We start from the raw sequence: 16,006 nt of genomic DNA on the forward strand, positions 1-16,006 counted from the left end.
CAGAAGCAACCATGTCCGCCAATGTCTAAAACAGTATTTCTTTCTTTTTTTCACTGACACGCATAGTGTTTAAATGAAACCATGGGCTTTCAAAACAGGTTTCAACTAAGTACCTACCGGTAAGTGCAACAACGCTAACCTAAAAACAACATTGGGTAATTCTTCAATTCAAAATAGGACAAAAATACATGCCAGAATTATAGTTATTTTGTGTTGCTACAGAGATGGTAAATGAACCTGTCACACTCCCAAATCCCTCACCCAGACGTGAGCTGAGCACTTCTCCCATTACAAAGCTCCGCAAAGCATCCCTCTGTGCTCATGCACACACAGAGCAAAGTGTGTCGTTCAAATGAGAAAACTGCAAATGAGAATACTAGCCACTTTTTAAATTACACATAATTGTAGACAGCGCAGTGTTGAGAGACTGGACATGTGGCAGAGTTGGATCACATCATGCAACACAGGGCCTGAGCAGGGTTGCCAGATTTTGGGAGAGAAATAAGCAACCAGGTCCAGGAAGACAAGCCCAAAAGAAGCAACTAGGCCATATGAGCACTTTTAAACCTATATTGAAAATAGCCATTTAAAAGCTTGCTATTTCCAAAAAAGAAAAATATGTATATTATATATTATTAATTTATATTAAATACTATTCAAATTAATTTGGGGGTCCTTGACATGAAAATGTTTGAAAACCACTGGTTTAAACAACATTAGAAACAAGCCTGAGATACCACAACCAGTACTACCAATATTTGCAAGCAACTTTCTGTAGTTGCTTGCAAATAGTACAATGAAACCAAGAAAATATTAGATATTCTCGGTATTGTGAGTATTTTATGCCATCTTTTAAAATCTGTGGTGTTGGAAAGCACTACGTGGCCTGATCCACCTAAATAGAATCCTATTCTAGTCTATTTCCAATTCAAGTCTAAACATGAGACTCCACTGCAGCAAGTCTTACATTATCAGAGTAAACTATGGAGCAAAAATAAAAGCATTTATCCCACAATACAAGGGAATATGGGATGGGGTGTGGGCAACTGGGCATAGCGTGATCCTGCTAAGTGGAAACAGATTCTGACAGGGATGCAAATATTGGCCCGCCACCTACAGTATAATCCGCATTTATGGACAGGAAAAGTACCGTGACTGTATCAGCCCTTAACCTCATGCTCACATTGTATGCATTATAGTCAACAGAATTGGCTCTCAAAATATGGTCCGGGGACCCCCAGAGGTCTTTAGGGGGGTTTAAGAATGTCCCTAGCACAAGTAGTTAAAATGCATCATATGCCACTCAGGATCAGCACCATGGGCAGACTGAGTGGCAAAACATAAAAGCAGCATGAAGCATTGGAGTTTAAAGCACTCCTCCTCAATCTCACTGACTCCTGATGACTCCCACTGACTCCTGATGACTCCTGCTGACACCTCATGACTCCTACTAACTCTGTTTTTTGCCTCTCAGTAGACATTCCCACATAGCGTCCGTATATGATGATGTCACGTGCATACCCTCTATAGTACCACAATAATCTTAACCACTTTATCCATTTATATGTTGGCAATTAAAAATAGCAGCTCTATGAGCTCACAGAACGTCACTTTGTGCCGCCCTGCGAGCTTATACATCTGCTATTCCTGAGAAAGAAAAAAAAATGACCAACAGAGTAGCAGATAATATGCAGTATGAAGCTACCTAAAGCTCTGCATCAGCCATGCTGTAGTTCAGTGGGTGGAGAGCAGAGAGGCTTGCTGCACCTCATTGGAAGACATTGATCGTGCATATCGGGCTAACGACGTCACGTTAACGATCTGATTTAAGGGAGGAGTAGATAAACAGTTTTAACCACATGAACCCTAGATAGTAGCGCCCCTATCCTGGGGGTTAATATTCGGCAAAAACTGTAGATCTACAAGCTCACACACGACACGTTGTGAGGTTTAAGTGGTTTAAGGTACTCTTCACACTGTTACTGGTGGTACCTAACCCCCCAAACCACCCAGAAGAATTTAATCAAATTGAAAATATGGATTTCACTGTGCGGGAACCTTCAAGCCATACAGGTTCATAGGCTTGGATTTGTAGTGTGGAAAAAGAGAAAAAGAAAGAGAAAATAGAAAAACATAGGACAAGAAAAAGAAGGCTAGACTAGGACAAGAATTCAGTCACACGCTCAGTCAGTCAGTCAGTCAGTCACAAGCTTCAATAGTTATTCATCGAGTTCACCTGTGTGTCACACTGCTTGTCATTACAATAACAGGCTGAGAAAAGAGGTTGCAGAGGGAAGGGAGCTGGTCTTACAACAGAGGACCAACTCCTGTGTGTGTCTCTCTCTCTAGGTCGTCTTCAGACGAACCTTTTATCTTCGCTTCCAGTCATCCCGGTTTTCCATACATCTGGCCAGTTTGTTGCTACTCCAGCATCATTCTTGAGTATATCCACGTATGTTAGTGTTGATGCCTGTGTGTTGTTCACTGGAGCACTAGGAGGTTAAGTAACTTGTGAGGCATGAGCAACCTCAACCGTACTCTAGCACACAATGTGACAAAGTGTGGGAAAGGGATCTGGGAAAACGACATTCATCCACAGTGGTTGATGATTGAGGTGCACCCCGGGGCCAGACCTAGACTGTTGAATGTCTAAACGGAAGTACTGGAATTTGGCGGCAGTACCGCCCAAGGAAGTTACGTTGAGGCTCCTTTATAGATCTGTTTACATTCTCTGTGCACAAAACGTTCGTTGTGATTGGTCAAAAAATACAGTTTCCAGGGAGAGTACATAGTCCCACCAGACACTCTGTGCATTCGGTCATGATCAGGCTTTTCTCCTCGGAAATTAGAAAAGGCTGGGAACGAGGCTAAGTGACAATGCATAAAGCATTGTTAGCCTTGAATAGGAATATTTATTAGAAAATGCATTTACAGTGCCACGATTCCAGCTGATTTAGTATTTTTTCGTTTAAAAGCTGTGGACATGTTTCTGTACACATTTGTAAAAGGATGCATACAGTGTCATACAGCTTATATCTACATACTATGTAGATATAGGCTGCATGATACTCTATGATTCAATATAAATACAGTACAGTATCATATAGCCGATATCTGTTGCCAGAACCTGTTGCCATGCTATTCAAAAACAAATAAAAACAGATTTAATGGGAAGGTAGAACCTCGGGTCAGCACTCTATCCAGCGTTGGGCTGTATCTTTGTTCTTGTGCTTGCCAGGGCAAAATGCTAATTCATGTGAATTCGAAGCCGACACTGGTGGAGAATAATTTTTCTTTTTATATATAATATGTGTGCAACGCAGGTTATCTGTCACTGTGCACTGTGCACCTGTGTTTAACATCAACATAAATACCTAACTAAGAAACAAAAGATGCATGATGTAATTTCTAGTTCTACCAAATAAATAAAGTGTGTGTGTGAGTGTGTGAGTGTGTGTGTGTGTGTGTGTGTGTGTGTGTGTGTGTGTGTGTGTGTGTGTGCGTGCATGCGTGCGTGCGTGCGTGCGTGCATGCGTGTGTGTGTGAGAGAGAGAGAGAAAGAGAGAGCATGAGCATTGGGCACACATGTGAGAGAGCTATTAAGTGAGAAAGATAAAGGGAGATACTTGAATGTATGGCATAGATACGGTGAAAATGTAGACACGTGTGTGTGTGTGTGTGTTTGTGTGAAACATTTATGATGAAACACAAGGCATGGCATGGGGCAGATGTTATGCTTGTGTGAGAAAGAGAGAGAGGCAATAGAACACATGCTCTCTCTACTGTACTGTGCGTATGTGTGTGACATGTACCCTGTCCTCCTCCACCCCTGGGAGCATGAGACAACCTGCTAGCGCTAGAGCTCCTCCCCCTCTTCTGGTGGCCCCGCCCCCTTCCTGATCACATTACACACCGCACACTCTGGGGTTGCCAGGCAACGCCGCCCCCATCCCCCGGGAGTGAATCTGGCAGTGTGGGGGCGACGGGGCGTCAGAGTCTGTGACATCACTTCCTGTGAATAATGCCGTCCGAGCGCAACAGCTGACGCCACGAGCGCCTGCCAACTGACGGCGAGGGAAGGAGGAAAACAGAAGTGTGTCTAGCAGCCATTATGCCTACATTATGGAGCTGATTCATTCACACACGCGCGCGCACATACACACACACACACACACACACACACACACACACACACACACACACACACACACGCACACCCGCACACACACACACGCAGTGTGTACCTGACAGTGTAGCCTACTGTAGCCGCGTCACAGCGACTTTGTTTGCTGCTAACGGCACAAAACAACAAGGTAGAAGCAGCTTCCTGCAGCTACAGTGTTATGTGTTAATAATGATTAATTCCCTCTGCGTCTGCTGTAAGGCGGAAGAGAAAAAAAAACATTAAAAACTCAAGCCGTGAAAGGAAGAGTTGTGAGCTGTGAAGTCGGGGGGGCTGAGAGAACATCATCACACAGCCGGGTGGCTCTCTGTGTGTGCCTGAGTGTGGAGGTTGAGAGAGCGACAGGCAGGCTGCTGAGCTGGGATGTATTCGTTAGGCGGTGAGGACTGAAGTACGCTATGTGTTGCATGTACTGTACACACAATCAAACACACGCGCACACGCTTTCTCCAGCCACTCCCTATAGACAACATGCAATCAAACACACCACACACACACACACACGCGCGCGCGCACACGTGCATGTTATCTCCCCCATCTCCATTTACAACAGATTTTCTGTTCCTACTACCCATGTTTTCCATTATGTACTGTACTGTAAGCATGTGTGTGCAAAGCAAACCCATTCACTAGCCCATCCCCACACATTAATCAAACACATACCATACATACATACAGTACATACATCTCCCCCCCATACCCACACACTTTCTGTACCACTCCCATACATTATATTATGCACGCACCCACACATACAGTAAGTACTTCATTTACCTCCCCTATCCCCATTTACACACACACACACACACACACACACACACACACACACACACACACACACACACACACACACACACACACACACACACACACACACACACACACACACACACACACACCTTTATTTCACATTCTATTGCGCGCACACACAAACACACACAAGCGATCATGCCACATCACAGTTCTGTTTACAGCCTCTTTCCTCCTGTCTTTATTCCGTTCATCTTTGCACACACATGGCCCACCCAGGCTTCACAGCCTCCAGCACTAACTCATAATCACACCGCTCTTTATTGGACAGCATACGCACGCACGCACGCACGCACGCACGCACGCACGCACGCACGCACGCACGCACGCACGCACGCACGCACGCACGCACGCACGCACGCACGCACGCACGCACGCACGCACTCACGCACACACACACACACACACACACACACACACACACACACACACACACACACACACACACACACCACACTTACTCAAATGACAGGGAGGATACCAATGCTTTAAATCAAGGGCTGCCTTCGAAACTCACCCACAGAATTGGGTCTGCAAGCGTCATGCTTCTTTGCGTTGTGTAACTCAATCCATCTCCATCTTTTCAATGTATTTAACCAAGAAATAGTTATTAAGCATGCGTGACACGTGTCACACTAGCGAAGCTAGTGGGCATACACTGCAATTTTGTAAATCGTCTCTGTCGGGTGGACTCATATGTCCAAAACTGTAGTATTAGTAGGGCATTAAAGGACGACTTCATCACTTCTTCATATAATTGGTCCTTACTAATGTTCATGATAAAATAGCACAATTTTCTTTCTACTGGTAGACAGGTTTCTAAAATGCCCACAGCCCTCCTAACAGCTCATCCGCAATGCCAACAAGCGAGCGTTACGACTGAGATGTCGCACGAAAAATCATCCTCATATGGAGCGTCGGCCATTGCGTTGCATGTAGCCAATCTAATAAACCAATGAACCAATCTAATAAATAAATAATAATAATAAAAAGGGGCAGGACATGGCCGCGAAACCTAGCTCAAATAGAGGCTGCGAACAAATATAGGAGGGGTATAGGACGCGTTGTCGCACGCGGTACGTCAGGGCGATTTCATTGAACAAATGTATTTTAATGAGATTTCATTGTTCGTTCGCTCGTGTCGCTGGCAGTGCGGATGGGCTGTAAGAGACACAGTAGAAAAAGAATTGTGAACATTAGTGATGACCAACTAGAAGTGTGGTTGTCGTGACGCGAATTTCGCGAATGAATTTCGTCTTACCATTTGAATTTTCCCTATTCAAGTCAATGGGGAAAATTAATTCACTAATAAATGAATGGCCATATATGGAGATCTCTGTGTCAGTCCTTGTCCCTTTTATGCCCATATATGGAGATCCCTGATATCATCAATATTAAGCCCATATCTCGGAAAGCCCATATATGGACATACTGTGTCAGTCTCATGTGGTTTATGATGTCAGACATCTATGATGTCAGCCATCTCCATATTTGGGAAAAGTAGTTTTTTTTATTAAAGTCATTGGAGAAAATTAATTCACAAATACATTTATATAAATTAAACTATATATAACGTATCTCTTAGCAAAATAGCACGTTGCTGAATGGAGCAGAGGTAGGCAGAAGACATCATTTTGGTTTAGGCTTGCGTGCATTTCGTAGTTGCAAATAGAGTCTGTATTTTCACACGCATGCACATATTGTCTGTGGGCGTGTAGTGTACATGGCTTTAAAAACATCCATTTGCTACTTCGCACAGGTGCAGTGAGGAAAAAAATACACTTACATCGGGGAATCGACATGGAGCTCTGCTTCAAATGTGCAAGAGCATGAATACAAGCAACGAATGTCAGAAATTCATAAGAACATCCAACACCGTTAGAAGACCCTCTGTACAGTACATTGCATGATAAATGATGCCGGATGGTACAAAAATGTGTCCGGAGAAAAAAGGTTTGACTTGAATCATGCTCAAGTCAAACAGTGGGTGTGTTCGATTTAAGTGCCCAGAGCCATGGGTTTGCCCATGTGCAAGCATAGACAGTAGCCAACAGTATTGTCAATGCACAATCAAGATGTCAAAGTCAAAAAAGTAACAAACATTAATTTGATTAGCTGCAGCTGTATTGCTTACACTGCATAAGTACAGTCAGCAGCTGCTGTTTTTAACCTTAACCAGAAAAACCTACAATATCAGTCTAAGGTTTCATCCCTCTTGAAGGGAGGATCTTACTACAGTATACTATGTGGTTCAACTCTAATGGGGGGGCTGAGGGTAAATGTACATTTGATGGACAGGAGGAGAGTGTGCCTCACATCCTCCACCCACTGACCTTCCCCCAAACAAGGTTCAAACTGGGAAACCCTCCAAATACAAAGCTAACTGCTCTGACCTACGACTTTATTGTGACATCTTAGTAATGATACACTGATAGTGAGAGAGAGAGAGGGACAGAGAGAGAGAGAGAGACAGAGACAGAGACAGAGAGACAGACAGACAGACAGACAGATAGATAGACAGACAGACATAGACTAGCAACAGATCCAACCACTTGCTTGGCTCCTGTACTCTGGTGGAGCCAAATATCCAGCCTCCCTCACCGCCCCTCCAGCACTGCCCTGCCCTAGTTGGCCCACCGCCTACTGTCAGTGCATGAGTGTGGGCTCGTGTTCTAATGGGATCGGGGATATGATGGTGCTCTGTGGGCCAAGAGGACAATGGTTGGTGCACTCAACCTTCTCTGAACGGTTCGCTCGATCGACTCCAAGTCATCTTTCTAAAATTGCAGTGTGTCATCTGTATGTGCCTTTGGTGTGGGCGTGTGTGTTTGTTTGCGTGTGTCTCGCATCCTGCAGGGCTTATTGTAACAATGATGCTGTCGAGTGTGTGTGTGTGTGTGTGTGTGTGTGTGTGTGTGTGTGTGTGTGTGTGTGTGTGTGTGTGTGTGTGTGTGTGTGTGTGTGTGTGTGTGTGTGTGTGCGTGCGCGCGCGCACGTCTCACATCCTGAGGTGCTTATATTGAAAGTGGTGCTAGTTCTTGTGAGGAAATCCCCTGCCTTTATGAATGAAGGGATATAATCTCTGTCAACACACCAGTGACAGCAGCAGTAGTACTGTAGCAGCCCCACCAAGCTCCCTGCTCAAGACAAACAACAGCACAGTACACAGACCCACACTGGGGATTTCTGCTATGCTCTGCATGTGATTATTTTAAGAGGGGAATAAGCATATGAAAACACGCACACACGCACGCACGCACGCACACACAGGCAGGGCAGGCTAATGTCTTGGCCTAATTTAGGCTCACACAGCCATTAATGCATAGATCACACACGCAAATGAACTTGTGTGAGTGCGTACACACCCGCTAAAGGATTAGCTGTGGAGAAGAAGGAAAAAAAAAGCCAATTTAAAAACAGCTTTAGCTTTTTCGTAATGAGAATGAAAAAAAAAAGAGATTAGATGGGAGAACAGCTGGCTAGCGTGGAGATATGAAAGTATATACGCTACCACGGCATATAGGCTAGACCTAAACCCCCATTTTCCGTCATGTAATTGATCTCACGAGCACCATTTTGTTTGATTTTTCCCCTTTCTCTCATACTGACTCACTGTACTGCGGGCTGCTTTGTAGGATCAGCACATTCAAAACACGCCTGCACCCAGGAAACACTGGCTTGCACAGCCCCCGAGCATTGTGGGAAGGACCGAATTCATTGGTAAGATGGCATGAAAATGAGAAGGGGAAAAAAATGGAGGAGGAGGAGAGCAGAGAAAGGGGAGTGGAGAGAATGAAAAGGAAAGGAAGGGAAGGAGAGAACGGAGAAGAGTGGAGGGGAGGAAAAGAGAATGGAGAGAGAGAGAGAAGAGAGGGGGGAGAAGGAGGAAGCAGGGGAGCTGCACAATGCTTTTATCTGCTGATTACGTTGGGTTATATTTCAGCAGGTAGGCTGGCTATAAAAGCATATTGCTTTGTGCAGAGAGCTCTGTGTGATCGGGCCTCACAGTAAAAATCCTCTGTGTTCCTTTAACTCTTTGGGTCCATTATGACACTCACAGAGTTATGTGAACCGTGAGGCTCACAGGGTTATATGAGCACCGAGGATTTTACAGTGCAGCACTGTACAAGTGCTAAACGACACAACACCACCGCCATCTACGTTTCCAATACTGAGGTGGTAGCTGAAAAATCTGTTTATCGTCAAATCGAGGACACAGTGCTGAATGAAAGCATATTTTAGTATGTAATACAGTATTTATCTTATGCATCAATTGATTTCCTTAGTGCAGCTCAACTGAGTACAGATAATCAACCACAATCCAGCATTTTGAAATTTGAAAGCTCTCACTATCAAACATCACAAAGACCATCGTGCCAAAGAGGGAAAGGAATAAGCCATACATACTGGCAGTTACGAGGATACAGGCTACCATTCATTTTCATTAAGCCATCGACATGAAGATACAAAGATACATCCAACTTTTGTAGCGGCTAGAAAAGTTACAAAGCTTTTTTGTAAGTTGAGCTGGCTTCGGGAATTTGTACACTCTCAGAGTTAAATTAAACACTTTGTTGATTTTACGGTGTCATAACTGGGAAGGCTCCTTCACTACAGTTTGGGAGTTGGCGTTTTTGTGTTCTTCCCCATTATGGATACAGTACTGTACGCGTATACATACTGTAAAGTTTAACAACAACTACAGTATATTGATCAAACAGTCATAAATTCAAAATTGTGTAAAATAAATGATGTATCATAGCAGCTGTTCTTTTGATATATGTTTTCTTGTTGTATGTAATGTATTAGAAAAGGGAAACTCAAAAAGATAATATCCAGAACTCAATAACTCTGTTACTTTCTAAAACCACAGGGTCACAATATGCTGTGGACAGTGAATCATATGTCTATATTTCAGGGGTCCCTTACAGCAGCGCTTTTCAAACCTTTTCATGTAAAGGCCCCCCAATGTAGGCTATTTGGCCAAAGATCCCTGAAAACTCTTTGTTTTGTGCCAGACTAGAGACCCCCAGAAGAGAAGATTTGTGTTTAAAAATGATCAAAATGAAACACTTTTAATATTTTTCAAAAATAGCAGATGTACAAGCGTGCGACGCAAGACACAGAGTGATGTGATGTTGTAGATCTGCATTTTCTGAATAGCCATCATTTAAATGGATGAAGTGGTTAATGTTGCCAATAGGTCGAGCAAGTCCCTCACATATAAATGTTACACTGCAAGGCAAAGGAAGTCCAATTAGGCTGAAACGACAAGGCCAAATATGGAGCTGAATGACGTCACATACTGACATCATAGAATTCCACCGCTGGGAAGCCACAACATTTTTAGACTTGTTGAAATAGTTTGGTGTCAATTTTCCACCATGGTATGAGCGAACAGTCATAGCCTGACATAGCCCACCCCAGACAGCCTGATGATCTGATCATAATATTAGCTCACACTCCACTCTCTGCACACGCATTGGTCATTATGAACAGCAGCAAACATACTGTACACCCCCTCCTTCTCTCTCCCTCTGTCTCTCTCACACCTTAAACTAGGGGGCAGAACATGTACACACGTACAGATACACGCACGCGCGCGCTCACACGCACTCGAGCCAGGAATAATGACTGTGGTGGAAGGTTAGCGCCTCTGCAGCGGCTACGCATTAATATTTCATGGAGTAAAACCCTGGGCGGCACGCACACTCTCATAACGTACACACAGGTCTCTCTCCTCCAACCTGAAATCCTCTCCCCAGAGTAACATGAACCTGTGGTGCCTCCGTCGGTCCACGTTGGCATGCAACAACGCATGATCCGTCACTGATGGGTGGGTGCACTGATCAAGACGGGTGTAAAAATAAGCCATACAAAGACACAAGCCATCTCCCAGCATGCAAGAGTGACGCCTGTCTGCAAAACATATCGTTGCTGTCGGACAAAAACCTCCTATCTACAAGCTATGGTCTTGGAGAAATACGTCGCTTTAAGCCACGTTTGAAGCTTGTAGATCTGCTACTTTTGCTGTTTTTGAATTTGAATCCTGAAAAGTAACAGTTTTGGACAATTTGAGTTTTCCACCCAACAGGGACAATATCTAATATTGTAGTTGTTAGATGTCACATTGTTTGCCACAACGTGGTGTAGTTTTACATCAAGAGCAACATGTGCACATGACAACTCTGTGCACTTCTGAACAGAGGAATGGAGATGGTACACTATTATAAAACATGGCAGAATATTGCAATATTTCATTGTTTTTCTACAAGTGCGAGAAGAAGAAATTATGCCTGTACTACATGATAATTTGTGGGCAAAAATATATGTAAATGTTGTTGTATTATTGAGCCCCAACTCTACAGTAAATGAGATATTTGGCGTACTTGTAATCACACATGCAAGGAACTTCACAGGGTCTTTTCTACAGTATTGATAACAAAACAAAGATAAAGAAATCTAATGACTCTAAGTAATGTATTTTTAATTAGAACAGCCTGTCTATGATCCAACTCAGATCCCCACTTAATAGGATTTAGACGGTCAAAACAATCTACTTTCCCCCCAATTAGAGAGATGAGACATCCCTCTATGAGGGGGAAACAAGCTATGCTTTTTGCCTATAATAGGTGCCGTGGGACTATAGATGTTTGCACTTAATAAATTCTGTGATGTACAGTAGTTCATATAGAATGAAATCTGCCAAATATCCGGAACTGATCTTTAAAAACAAATTCTTAATAACAAGAATAAGGTCTGTGTTTGGAACAGGCAATATCTTACCCTGAAAGAACATTTTGTTCTTATTTTATTTTACATTGGAGGGGAAAAAAAGTATTTTTTAACTTTTGTGACCTTTGACCTTGACCCAAGTTTTAAATCATGTAATCAAGGGACTGTCATCTATCTTTCCTGAATGTTCCATGGCATTCTGTGCAGCTGTTTGCCTGTAAAGTTGCTCACAAACAGAGAGAGGTGGAGGGTAATAATATCATTCCATCTAGTTTAGAAAATGTCAGGCAGGTACATTACGTTTGCTGCTGTACTCATTTACTTTGAGGTGAGGTGATGACTGGCCACATTTATGTCACACTGTTCAATCTGTGGGCACTTCATCACTGACTGACTTTGTCGCTCAAAAGCATTCGTGGCCCACCCTTCTGACCACTTTACATGGCACGTGTCAATCAATTATATCAATCAATCAATTGTGTTCCGGCTTGGATCAGTGGAACTATCGTGGTATACTTTAAGTTCATATTCATCGGTATCACAAAGATCGTTATTCTTTTTATTTTTTTCAGGTAAACAAAATAAAATAAAAATGTGACAAATATTTGGGGCCCACTTGCAATACCCGGGCAGTGGTAGGCCCAGTGGTTCTATCTCGGCCCAACAGGTTGAGAATCACTGGTCTAGGCCCACTTTGTGACTGTACAGCATGGTCTGTTGTCTATCACTGAGGGGCCTTGGCCCACCTGGGAAGAACTGTCCACAGGTATAAACTCCCCCATGACCCAGCCAAGACCCGCCACTCGAGGCCTCCGCTCTTCCAACACCAACCTTGTCCCCATGACCCCAAGCTCTGCACCATGGGCCACAGCCCCATGTCTGTGGAATGAGAATGTCCTCCCCGAACACCTGAGAGCACCACTGTCTGATGCTTTTAAAAATGGACTACAAACCTACCTTTTAACTAAGCATTTTCTTAATTATTCTTGGGCCTTTTTTTCTTTGCCCTGATTTTACCTAGTTTTTAATTTGACCCTTTAGCCTAGTAGGGTCCCATGTAATTGTTTGGTTGGCTGATCTGCATCACTATTTGCTATTTGGCATTTGTACATGTTTATGTTTATGTGTATGTCCTTGTAACAACAACCTGCAGTAAGTAAAACAAGCTTGTCAATGAAACGGTAAAAGGACCACCAGAGCTGTCATTAGATTTACACAGGTTTTAATGTCCTTAAATAATAACTTCACAACTAGAACATTGGGAGAAAACAAACGAAACAAAAGAAAACTAAATCAAATGAGAACAAAACAGGGGGTAAAGGCCAGCACAGTTTTCTGTGCAGTTCTAGCAGTCCATTGGCTGAGTGGACTGAATTAGTTCGATGTTTCAAAATGGTTGGAATGCATGACGTAATGAGGCTTATGAAAAGGGCCATTGAAACAATAGTAGGCTCGATAGGCCAGCCTATGCTGGCTGCTGCTTAGCCTGCTTTCAGTCTCTTCCCTCATGTGGGCCAACTTTTGTTATAAGCCATACAAAATAGGTTAGACAGCTCAGAATGTAAATAGTGACACGAGAATTTTCATAATCCAATTAATCAGTTCCTCATCTGTATTACAGGATATAGCCTATTTAACATAGCAGAAATGTATCCAGGGCTAGATTGTTCTCTGCACTTGTTCTCCCCCTGCTTCTGCTTCCCAATGACAGACACAGTCTCCCCTGGGAACTTCCCAATACAACCACATTATTCTACTGTTAGCCACTGAGCAGCTACCCTGCAGCTACTGGGAGGGAGAACACCTCAGACGTATTTGTTCGAGCAAGGGAAGGTAGTTTCTCAATCTGTACTGCCTCTGTTTTCCCCCAACCAGCCCTGGGATTCCACCTCCCAGTCAAAAGCCCACTTCTATGTCTCTCTCCCTCAACAAAACGTAGTGAAATGTGTAATGCGGTGGGGAAGGAAATGGATCTGGGTCAGTATTGATTACAATAAGTCAGGGTAATAATGCTGATCAAACATCAGTTTGGTCCAACAGACCATAATTAATGGGATGATCAAAAGGAGACTGGAACAATGATCCTAACAGGTCAACACTCCTCTGAGGAGCTGATTATAATATGAGCAACGATGTCAAGAAAATCTATCTATTATTTAAGTCCTTCCTGCATCCAGCTGCCCTCATTATACCAGCAAATGCAGCTAATTCTATATCAAATGTTGTAGATGAGACCTGAATAGAGTAGACATGCTGTAGTGTATTGCGATGTAAAATGCTGTTTGTAAAATGTATTTTGTTGTTAGTCATCAGACAATATTTGGCATCACTAGCAAGACACTCAACTCCAAACTGCTCAACCCCCCCCCCCCCCCCCCCCCCCCCCCGGTCGTTCATCATATCCATCTGAGCAACAATCAGCTGGATGAAGCAGAAAACTGAATTTCTCTCCCTGGGACTATAATCAATTCATTTCCTGTAAGAGGTGCTGCAACAGTGCAGCAGCAGTGATGCAGTTGGCACATGTGTATGTGCTGCAATGGCTACAGCAGGTGTTCCTAATGTGATTAAACCAAGCTGTCAGAGTTGTCATGTGCATCGTGTCTAAAACCAAAGCAGGGCGACTGGCGGGGTGCTAATAGCTTGACCAGTTTAGTGCCCATGACAACTCATGACTTCTGTTTTATAGGTCAGCAACTCTCTTTTCTTTTGTTCCCCGTCTTCCTCTGCTGTACCTGTCCAACATGATGGCAGAAGTGACAGTCTAGATGATATATCGGTCATTAAATGTTTTTGACGACATCGGTAGGCCTAATTATTACAAGTTATGGTCAGCCGTTTTGTCCCGTTATTTTTTACCACTTTCAACCTGCCCGTCCATATATGTTGGCCATGTCATTCGTGAAAATGTTAAAGAGCATCCAAAATAATTCAAAAATAGTTACTTTCAACTTCAAGTTAGATGTTCTCAAAGAGAAACATTAATCAAATATTTTTTTCAAATTGATTAGACAGTGTTGCACTTTTTGACAAAATATCGGTCAATAATCGATACTCGGGGTCTAGGACTTTCCTAAATCAAGATCGCCAGCGGACAAAAAATTCTGGCATCTCTGCAGAAGAAGGCCCGCAAACGTTCCGGGAAAAATAGCAGATATACAAGCTCTACAAGCTGTGGCTGTGCTATCTTTGGTGAAGAGTTTTTAATGTAGAGGGGGAAAGAAGGGGACCAAGTATAGACCTCTGGGTGATCCCGGTCAAAGAGAAGAATTAGGGTTTCATTGGTTAAAGCAGGGATTGTGATGCCGTCGCGATGATCATCGTCAATATATCGTCATATGTCAATCGTTGTCATCGTCATAGTCAATAGAGGCGTCATCAGTCTGACACATGTCACCTCTGCCCTCACCTCTCACCTCTCCACTCTCCAGCACAACCGTAACTTTCACATAATCACGTGAACACTAAAGCCAGAAACCATTATAGGCTAGAGTTATTTCCCTATACATGCAGTCATTAATCAGTAAAATAAACAGCGGGTCAGGCGACATTTGCCGACCATTGTTGAGTTCTCCTCGGGCAGAGCTGGTTGAATAAGGAATGGGCTTCTCACGGATTCATGGCTGGGATTCAGCTGCATCAAGGCTTGCTGACATTATCCAAACATTGCTCTATGCCTTCAGCCGCGACAAGCCCTCGGCCCCTTGCCCCACCCACCCTCTCAGTCCTCAGGTCTGTATCAGCTGATATTTTATTAGCTTGTGCTGGGTGTGGTTTGCAGTACAGCACAGCGTTAACCAGGGGGATGGGATGCGGATTATCTATACATCAGCGAGTGTTACATGCCTCAACCCTGCAGGCTACCAGTCTGCAACAACCAATAGCTTGTGTGTGCGGCGAGCTAAATGCAGCCTTTGTTTTGCTCCTCCCCTGTCTGTGCTGACTACCGAGGCTGGGTTTATTGTTATAGTGTGCTGTAAATTCAATTGAACTTTGAGCTGCCATCTTGGCAACTGCCAGTTCCCAGATAGAAAACGACAGCAGTTATCCTAGTTATTGTTGCACAGAGAAGAAAAAAACAACAACAGCATGGATAGAAACGAGGCCAGAGCACTGACCTAATCCACCACTGCTTTATAATTAACAAATGCAAAGAAAACGGAAAATGTAGGGACAGTATGTACATCCTATTCCTGCTGGTAGTCATATACCGTAGCTTAATACGGAGGGCATGGCATTAACAGCAAGAAAACATCCATTAATGGCTGATTTATACTT

General features: G+C 43.5%; 1 protein-coding gene across 4 annotated transcripts in view; it reads right to left on the bottom strand.

Annotated features, from left to right (window-relative positions):
- chd9 (chromodomain helicase DNA binding protein 9) overlaps nt 1-16,006 on the bottom strand; it is a 163,058-nt gene that overhangs the window by 89,161 nt on the left and 57,891 nt on the right. The window lies entirely within an intron of this gene.

Source organism: Nannobrachium achirus, assembly GCF_963921795.1.
Source record: "Nannobrachium achirus genome assembly, chromosome: 7".
Classification (NCBI taxonomy): Eukaryota; Metazoa; Chordata; class Actinopteri; order Myctophiformes; family Myctophidae; genus Nannobrachium; species Nannobrachium achirus.